Consider the following 9,487-nt stretch of genomic DNA (forward strand, 5'->3'; position numbering starts at 1 on the left):
GTGCTGCGCCTGCTGTCGTGCCCGAAGTCGCGTCAGAGCCGAAACGGAAGTGGAAAAAGATGAGATCTGAGTAGTCAAATATTTTTAATTTTGTTTTTAATAAGTTTTGTTATCCTTGGTCCAATTACTTTTCTAACAACTTTTATTTCAGCTCCGAAGATAGGTCTTAGAGTCAAATGGCCCATGTCATCCAACGCTGACGTTAAGACGTGTTAACAAGATGTTCTGGCGCACAAATGGCGTCTTTCTCCTTGAGATGCGTGCAGGACCTTGTCTTCCTGGCCTCTGTAGGTCATCTGTCTCTTCGGAGGCATCGGTGGCATGTCCTATAAACACACCTCCTGCCTGTGGACTTGTGTCCAGAAGTGACCGGGTGTCTTGGATGGCATCTGTCCTTCTCTAAATCTGCCCTAACTCACTCCGTTTTGTGGATAAGTCCGCTAGGTTTACTGTGGCTTATTTTTAATCTCTAATTTGTGGCAACCAAGGAGGGAAAAAAAACAGTTTTTAAAAATTCTCATTACGTAGACACACAACAAGAGTGTGTCACATAAAGAAACTATTTAGAATAACGATTTTCTACTTGATGCATGCTATTTTCCTAGGTAAAATTGCCAAGGGGACTTGGCAGTCCACAGAAGGAAATACTTTAAATTAATGCTGGTGATCGCACTGTATTTTGTAAAACAACCGCCTGTACAATTTATAGTACTTTCTGATGTATTGTCCTTTCTAACTTTTACTGATCTGAAAGCACAAAGGGAAGTATAAATCAGTGTTGGTGTTGGGGAAAATATGAAATTGAGTCCATCTTTTGATTTTTGTGTATTTTCTCTGAATTTACCTGACTGCCGGCAAGGACTGTTTGTTTACAATCAGTTTGTAGTGGTGTCTGCAGGGTTTGTCAGTACTCATCAAAGCCAAGTTCAATAAAAAAAAACACCTGTCTTTGCCCTCAGATGTGTATTGGATAGTGACCGTCAGTGCGCATGAACACGTGCCTCTTTGGGAACTGTCACAGCACACACAGCAGGGGCAGAAGGTGCTGGCGGCTGTCGTCAGCGTTTGGAAGCAGACTGTTGAGGCACCTTTCTCTCGTGCGTCCACTGCGCAGAGCCAGCTAGAGGTTGCTGGGACAGTCCCGGGATCGGGGGAAGCAGGCACTTGCTGCCAGGCCTAGGCCTGTGAGGACCAGCGCAGAGGTGCCACAGCCCTGGATGGACTCCCCAGCTCATCCCACAGGCATGCCCGCCACCAGGTGGTGTTGAGGGCACGGTCAGAACAGCTAAGCCCCCACTGAGGCCTACCCCCACCATTCGTATGTTCTGCATCACTCGGGTGCACCTGTGTTCATCCCTCCTACGGGGCATTTAGGTTTCAGTCTCTCACCTGGCTCCAGTGTCCACTGAGGTTCCCATTCCCTGCCTACAGGCATCGGGACACTTCCCGAGGTGTGTGCAGAATCCCGCAAGGGCTTCTCTTCTTGAGGACCCCACGCTTGATTGTCTCCTCTGCCTGATTCTTGTCCTCTGTCCCTTCACCCAAATAGGGGTGCAGGGTCTCAGCCAGGACCCTCCTGCTAAGATGCCGCAGGCATCAGGGAACAGCGTTAGGATAGAGGTTACATTACCTTCCCTCCACAAGGTCACACTCGAAGTCATTATTCAGGATGACCATTACCGGGATTTCTTGCCATCTCCGCACCTGTAGTTCTGAGCCTTCAGCCGCCAGCGGGCCCCTGCTCTCGCACCAGCAGGGGCGGGCGCCCGCCATCCCGACCCCTCCTGTCCTAGATGCACAGCTTTCAGCTCCTTCCAGCCCCCATGGCTCAGCTGTCACCCCTCTTTCCACCTGCGCTTGCAAGGTGCTCAGCGCAGAACAGCTTTGCCTGTGACAGGAGCCCCCCTCCCAGAAGACACGGTGCCAGTGGCGACTTCCCCCTGCGGTCACTGACAGTGAGTGCTCTACACCACTCGGCAGGTGCTGCACGCCCGCTGTGCCTGGCGTTGTCCTGGGCGACATGCGGCAGGTGCAGCGGGTGGCAGATGAACACCATGTCTGACCTGGTGCGGGCAACAAGCAGATAACCATGCTTGTCAATGGGACGAGAGCTCCGGTGGGAAAGCAAACCAAGGAAAAGGCAGAGATGTGCTGGATGCGGGTGCTGACCTGTAAGGGACACCTGCACCCCACACCCCAGGAGGTCAGAACAGTTTTGTACCGATTGCTATCCAACCTGACAAATGTGTCTCCTTTTTTTACTGAACTTCAAGCACAAAGAAGTATATAGACAATTAAAAAGCAGTTGCTAGGTATTAAATATTGAAAAGAATATTAAACTGAATCCATAATTTATGTCTTTTTCTTTAAATTTTTTTTGGATTGATTTTAGAGAGAGAGAGAGGAAAGGAGAGACAGAAGCATCGAATTGTTCCACTTGCTGATGCATTGATTGATTCGTGTGTGTACCCTGACCGGGAATGAAACCCACAACCTTGGAATATCAGGACGATGCTCCAACAAGTTGTTATCTGGCCAGGGATTATGTTTTTCTTTCCCTAATTTATCTGACTCTGCTGGCCAGTGCTCTTTGTTTATAAAAAGGCAGAGACCAAAAGAGGTTGAAAAGTGAGCCATGTGGGTCTCTGGAGAAAGGATTGCAAACAGAAGGAACCGCAGGGATCTCCAGGTGGCAGTGCCAGGAGATCGGGGAACCCAGCTGTCCCTAGGGAAGACATCTGAGATGCTGGCCGAATTAGCAGAGACAGTCATTCGGAGTCTCTAGAGATTGATCAAAAGGCTACAACAAACTGAGCAGCGTTTATTCCATAAAATTCCCAGGTTTTATGGGTAAGACTAGTGAGAGGCTATGACATTGGGGCTGGCTGCAACCATGCGCCCACAGCTCTCCCTTGCAGACCTGCTTCAGTGGGCTTGGCAGCTGAGCAGCAGCCCCCCATCCCCATCTCCCTGGGGTGGCAGAGCCGTTCCACACAGACCCAGCAGCCAGAGAGACATTTACCTATATGCTCCCACAGCTCCCGAGGGAGCGCCGGCAGCAGGCCTCCGAGGCAGGTGCAGGGCTGGTGTAGGTGCCATGGACGATGCACCCTCCGAGATTCAGACAGAGGGGACTCAGCGACAGGGAGCAAAAGCCTGTGTCACTCTCCACTCCCTCTGAGGTGACAGAGCTTCTCCTGGGGAGAGCCTTCTCTTCTGCCAGGCTCTGCAACTTGCAGGCGGCCCCACAGCTTTCCCAGGAGGGAAGTTTGATGAGTGCTTGTCCACAGATGAGGAAACAAGGCTTGCAGAAGCCAGGCCCTTGCCTAGTCCTCCCAGCTCATAGGTGTCTGAGCGGGAGTCTGATCCCAGCTCCCTGGGTCTGCAAAGGCCAGGTCCTGACCTACTCCTACCCCTGCAACCCCTGGCCCCACCAGGCTGCGAATTTGCTTCTCCAAGTTTAGACCCTGGCCAGCAGCAGGGCACCTCCAGAGCTGATTAGGGGTGCAGAATCGCAGGCCCACACCCCCACCTGGAGCCACTGAATCAGCATCTCACCAGGCCACGTAAGCTGGTGCGAAGACCTGCAGCCTTTCCTGGACGCCCTCCACACAGAACGGCCCTCACTCAATAAGTATTTGCTGCATCGAATTCACTCCAGTTAAAAAACCGCAGAACCAAAGGGGTTTTCCTTTGCTGGAGATCCTGGTGGTCCAAACCAGGGGAACTCCTGCCAGACCCCTCGGCCTCAGCCTTTGACGTTCTCATCATACATGAGAGCAGAAGCACACGGCACACACACTGTCACTTCGAGTGACCTGGTGCTGTGTGTCTGGTTTATATTCTCTTTGACTGAACCATTTCGGAGTCGGTTATGGATAACGTTTTATTCCCGAACGCTCGGGCCAACATTGCCCAAGAGCGATCTCTATAAGCACATCAGGGGGTTACCGGACAAAGGCCTGAACCAGAGTGGGTCTGCCTCAGGCCAGCTGTAGCATGTAGGTTCTTGACTTTGTGTAGGAAAGATGTCACAACCCAACTCTAGGTGATTTTGAGAGTGTTTTTGTTAAGGCTGGGGACAGTGAAACAAAGGAAGGACTTAGGGTAGAAGAAGCAGCAGAAGAGAGCCTGGGTGGTGCTCTGCTATGGCTCCCTAGAAAAGTTATAGGAAAGGAGTAAGCCAAGGTGGGGCTGCTGTGAGCTCACTGGGAAATCAGAGAAGAAGGGGGCCCTGGAGTCAGGATCAGGGGGTAAGCCTGGGATGAGCTGCTGCTGCCCACTGCTCCCCCTGGCTGCAAGCCTCCTTGGGACCGTTAGAGTTTAGGAGGGGACAAAAAGTTCATGCCCAAGAAGGGGCATGGGTCTGCTCTAGAGCGAGCCTGCACGGAGTCTTTGTCCTGAGGGCTTCTTAAATCTTTTTTTTCCGCAGGTGAGACTCTTAGGGGAGCGTTTCAGCAGAATATTCACCAGCTTCCCAGGTGCATTTTCCATACGCGGATGTATCAAAATGAGCACATGCAGGGGGAGGGGCTGGGGACATTCTTTGATCTGCTTTGCTGTTTTACTTTTATCTTTGGTCTGGCTGGCTTTTAATGGGATTTTTGTGGTTTGTTCCCCTGACTTCATCTGTCTTTGGGTTTAGCTGGCACAAATGGCATGCATCGGGTCTCTGTTCTCTGTTTCCCAGGCCAGGGAGATTTAAGCTGTGTATTCTTTGGTTAGGAAGGAGCGGTAGGAACCTTCACTCCCAAGTGTGCCTGGTTAGGAGAGATAAGTTCTTGCGATTCACCAGCTGGGCTCTAAGTTGCTCCAACTGTTTGGCCTTGTTTAATTTTCTTGTCTCAGTTTCCCCATTCCACTTGCCCAGGAATTTTCCTAGTTTCTCACTAGCCTGTCTCAATCGCAGTCACACCAAATCTGACACTTCCCCCACAAGTTCATGTTCAGATTTCCCCCCCGGTTGTCCCCAAACATTTTTTCTTAACCAGAAAGTCACCAAGGACTGCACATTGCACTCGTTCATTGTGACTCAAGTTTCTTTTATTCTAGAACCTGCCTTATTTTGTCTCATGACCTGGCATTTTTGAAGAGTGTGTCTAACCTGGACCCCATAGCCCACAGGAGGGCTGTGATCGCCCTGAGGATGGTCCAACAGGGGTTGTGACCTTTCCACTTGGTCATGGGGACCCGGTATGGGAGCCCTGGCAGTCTGACCCCTGGCCATGCTGAGCTAGGCCAGGCCTCAGGGTGATGGGCTGGCTGCCATGATAGCTCCAACCTCAGCTTTGCAGCTTTCTCAGGAAACTGGGATAGGGAGGGGCTTTTTTCAACTCCAGGAAGGGCAGTTCCCTGCTCCCAGCATCAGCACTGGACCTCCTGGAGCGCAGGCTTGTTTTCCTTGAGACCTGGGCCCGGACAGCCCAGGTCCTTACACAGGAATCGGCTGGTCCTCTGTCTCAGGAAAATAACCCAAGGCAGCCAGTTCTCTCCTGGCCAGGAGCTAAGCCAGGCACCGTGGGGACATGGGACCCAGTGGTACCATCTCCCCAGAGGTCTCTAAGCTGTGGATCTACAGAGGACCTCAGGGGTCAATAAACTCTGGGGTTAGCAGTCAGGCAGCCCACGCGTGGCAGGCTAGTGCAGTGAGCGGATAGAACCCTGGAATAAACTTTGTTATTTTACCAACACCCCAACTAAATAAATATCACTTTTCTACAAATGGAACTTAAGCCAAGTCAAAGTTTTGTTTAAAAACATGTACACAGAAAAATGACTGGGCTTACATCTGTCTTCTGCAAACCCTGCAGGAACCGGATCTAAACACAGATCTGAATGTTCCCTAGTGCCCCGCTGAGGGATTCAGAGGTGGGAGAATGCCCAGCTGCCTCCTGAGCACATGGCTATGTGCAACCCACAGCCAGAACAGGAGAACCGCCCCCTCCCCAGCCCTGGCACCCCCCACACTTTCTGGAGAAAGGCGCCCCAAGTGCTCTCCTCTCCTTGGGTACATTTGCCCGGGAAGCGCCAGGCACCAGGGCACAGATATGAAAGGCCACAGGGTCTGCTCAGCATCCCAATGAGGGGTGCTGAGAGAGAGAAAGAAAGTGACCAGTGCTGGTCCAGCAGAAAATCACCACCAGCCTCAAATCTGAGTCACAGCTGTCCCTTTCAATGAATTGTCTAGTAGCCACATTTTAAAAAGGGAGAAATAGTCCTGGTCGGGTGGCTCAGTTGGTTGGAGAACCGTCCCACACACCAAAAGGTTGTGGGTTCGATCCCCAGTCAGGGCACATGCCTGGGTTGCAGGTTCCATCCCCTGTTGGGACACACACAGGAGGCAACCTACTGATGTTTCTCTCCTCACCCCCTTCCTTGCAAGTCAATAAAAATATCCTCAAGTAAGGATTACAAAAGGGAGAAACAGGTAAAACCAATTTTAATAATACATTTCATTTACCCCCCAAAAACCCCAAATTAACATTTCAACATGTAATCAATCTAAGAAAGTACAGAGCTATTTCGCAGACTCTTTGTAGTGAGTCTGTGAAACCAAGTATGTATTTTATGCCAAAGGCATGTATCACTTGGGACCAGCCACATCCCAGCTTTCTGTGTCTTGAGGCCATGGCGGCTCTGCATCCAAAGGTGAGATGAGGTTTGCCTAGAGGACAAGTGGGCCACCTTACAGCCAAGGCGCAGAGGTGGGGCCAGGTCAGGGAGTACTGTGAGGACCTTGAGGAGGGTTTGGACTTGTCCTGGGGACACTTTAAGGATCTCTGAAGGAAGCGCTTCAGGCAGGCTGAGCTGAGGTGGGTGGTTGCCAAGCAGCAGGCAAAGGACAGGTGGAATGCAGGAGAGGCTGGAGGACTGGCCAGAGGTCTGAGCTCAGCCGGGCAGAGCTGGGAGGGGTAGGGAGGGAGGGGGTTTGGGAGGTGGAGGGAGGTTTCTGACCCACCTGGGAGGTCCTGGGTAATGGGAAAACGGTGACTCCCATTTTCTGGCGTGGGTCATGCCCTAGGCCACCCTTTCCCTCCTTCCAGAAAGAGCTGGGAGCTGGGCAGCATGCAGACCTTGTCCTCACTCCACTTAGGAGTCAGGCTGGCCTTCCAACTGGCCTTCAGCTGCCCAACGTGACCGAGGAGCAGAGGACAGGCTGGAGGTGGGGCTTCAGAGAAGTGACAGGTGAGGGCTTCCAGTCTTCTGGGGGGAGGGGGGGCAGCCACTTGAATTCATCACACTGTGTTGCCCTCTGACCTTCCTCTGCGAACACCCACCAGAAGAGTGGTATCTCCGGGTGCCGTGGGGACTAGCCTGGTCTGGGGCCCAAGGGGCCGGGGCTTCAGGGTGGGACCAAATCAGGTCCTTGCTGTCAGTCCTGACTGTGGGACCCAAGGGGACGTGAGGCTCCAGTTTATTTCAGGGAAGGCTGTGTGCCCCCTTCTCTGTGGGTGATGGTGGTGCATTTCCCTGGGCCCCTGAACACAGCCAGCAGGGTCACACTGGGCCCCTGAACACAGCCAGCAGGAGCCAACGAACTGATTTCCAGGCACCTGCGTGGTGACCGTGGTCCCGCCTCCACGTTTCCTAAGGGCTCTGACGTGCTTTTTGTTCAGGGACTCACTACCTTGCTGAACCCACTCTAAATATGGCTGCAATTCTTCCCGGCATTAGTCACTGCCTGGTGACTAAGTCTCTGATTCGTCAATCTTTAAATCCTATTATTATTTCTCAGCCTAGGGTTTTAAGAATAGAAGTTGAAAATGTACTCTACTGGCAGCTCCTGGATTTGAGTCCCACTTTATAAACAGCTTCCTTTTATGGGGCACCACTGATTGCTGTCACAGCTCACAAATGTCACACTGACCATAGCAACTCTGAAAAGGCAGGGGGCTCCGACCCTCATAGGTTCCCCCAATAATTGACCTCCTGGTAAAAAGAGACGTCGCCTTTTCCTCCCCACAAGCAATCTGGCAACACTGCTTGTTTTGACACTGTTGAGCTGGCAAATTTATCTCATGTGATAGACGTGTGATTATGTGCTGAAGCCTGCCAAGAAAAATGCGATCAAGAAAGGGGAATGAGATTCTGTGACCGAGGAAGGGAAGGGCGTCTACACTGCTTCAACTTGCTCCGTAACCAGGGGACAGTCAGCTCCTCACCAAGGTCCTCCTGGGGAGCTGGCTGACAATATTTCCAACGGTTCAATTAAGTGGAAGGCAGTGCCCGTTCCTTCTAAATCCTGATAAAAGTTGGGAAAATAATTGCGTCCAGACCACCCAATTTCAAGTGCTTGACGCCCCTACCTTATCTGAATATTCTCTCCACCTGATGTCAAACTTCATCCTTGAACGTATGTAACGAACTGACCGACACTGCTGTGCACAGGTGCGTTTCTCTGTCCTCCTGCCTGTGTCAGCATCCCCACACTTACCTAAAGTCTGACACTGTTTCAAGGCTTCTTGGAACTCCACTCTCAGGCATGTCCTCAGTTAGGCCAAAATAAAATTTCTTTTCCTAAATGCACACTCGGTTTCTTGTCATTGCGATGACAATTTTTTTAAGGCTGGGGCCAAGTTCCTCTTTTTTGCCTTTGGAACCATTGGCCTCCCCTCCCTCAGTCCCAGCCTCACTGAGCCCATTTTTACTACACAGCTCACCTGTCCCCAAATGCGCCCTGCTCCTGACACACCTTGTTCACACAGCTCCTTGGGCTGGAAGGCACGTTCAGCCCTTCCCTCCAGCTCTGAATCCTCAGAACCACGTGGAAGGTGCTCTAAACATTTGTAGAATGTGCAGTGAGCTCGGTGAGCACCTCCTGGCTGAGCGGGGATCCTGTGTGCCTTCAGATTTCATGAACTATGTGTGTATTGGTTCACTGCATTGACTTCTGTGTGCACAGCGAGTCTACGAAATTAACACGGGAATGCATTCGGGGCTCAGATCACCCCACTTAATTTCCCGTGTTGTTAACCCCATTGCCATGCATTGAATTCTGTCCCCAAAATGATACTGCAGCCCTAACCTCCAGGACTTGTGAATGTGACTTTATCTGGAAGAAGTGTCTTTACAGCTGAACAAGTTGAGATGATGTTCACTAGGGTGAGTCCTAATGCAATGTAATGGGTATCCTTATAAAAGGGAAGTTTGGACACAGAGAGGAACCCAGGGATCACACCATGTAAAAATAGAGGCAGAGATTGGGGTGATGCTTCTACAAGCCAAGGAACCCAATGATTGCCAGCAACCACCAGAAGCTGGGGAAGAAGATGGAGAACATTCTCCCTCATAGTCTCAGAAGGAACCAGCCCTGCCCACAGAATTGGAAGCCTGGCCTCTAGACTTCGGAGAGAATAAATCTGTTGTTTAAGCCACCCAGTTTGTTATTTTGTTATCCCCACCCTAGAAAACTAACACACTCCACTTTAAAAATGAGGAAATTGAGGCAGAGAAGGCTCCTATAAGCTAGAAGTGATGGGGCCAGTTT

This window comes from Furipterus horrens, unplaced genomic scaffold (genome assembly GCF_987537825.1).
Source record: "Furipterus horrens unplaced genomic scaffold, mFurHor1.1.pri manual_scaffold_1, whole genome shotgun sequence".
In the NCBI taxonomy this organism is placed as follows: domain Eukaryota; kingdom Metazoa; phylum Chordata; class Mammalia; order Chiroptera; family Furipteridae; genus Furipterus; species Furipterus horrens.